This window comes from Pyxicephalus adspersus, chromosome 1 (assembly GCF_032062135.1).
Source record: "Pyxicephalus adspersus chromosome 1, UCB_Pads_2.0, whole genome shotgun sequence".
In the NCBI taxonomy this organism is placed as follows: domain Eukaryota; kingdom Metazoa; phylum Chordata; class Amphibia; order Anura; family Pyxicephalidae; genus Pyxicephalus; species Pyxicephalus adspersus.
The window spans coordinates 108,429,358-108,429,989 of NC_092858.1; positions in this window are offsets into that span (position 1 = coordinate 108,429,358).

Consider the following 632-nt stretch of genomic DNA (forward strand, 5'->3'; position numbering starts at 1 on the left):
GACCGCGGGAAACCGCGCTCGCTGGTCGCGCGTGCGTTCGCGCTTCCAGCGTGCGCGGATTTCATTGATGAATCAGGGCCAAAGTGTCACTAAAACTTGGTTAATACATATATTAGGTATAATAATAACTGTGTGACTAGAAGTATTCTTTGAAGAAGAACAAAGGATAATATAAATGATGAAAAACAGAAAAAAAGATGAAAAAAAAGATAGACGTGAGTGAGTATCTCATATGAGTACCATGGTTAGGACTAATCTGAAGTGGTTAACCTATATTCAAATGGATGGCTATTTTAAGTGGTGCTGTGTTTACGGCTTTGCAACCAATACTAAACCTCCCAAAGCCCTGAATATCAATATAATAAAAAGGAGCAGCTCAGGTGTTTGAAGGCAGTATGGTTTTTGTTCTTTGCTTTTTTTTCAGAAGCTCCATGCTGCATCCCAGGTTGGTCTGCCACTAAATAGTTTCTTTAAACTTAAATGGGAACACTTTCCAGCCTGATGAGTAAGCATTTGATAGTGGATGCAAAGTGGTTATTAACCTCCCGACCGTTAAGCCCAACCTTGGTACGGGCTAAAAAAAAGTGCTATTTTGGTTAACCCCGAGATTTTCCCTACATTAAAATCCCCAC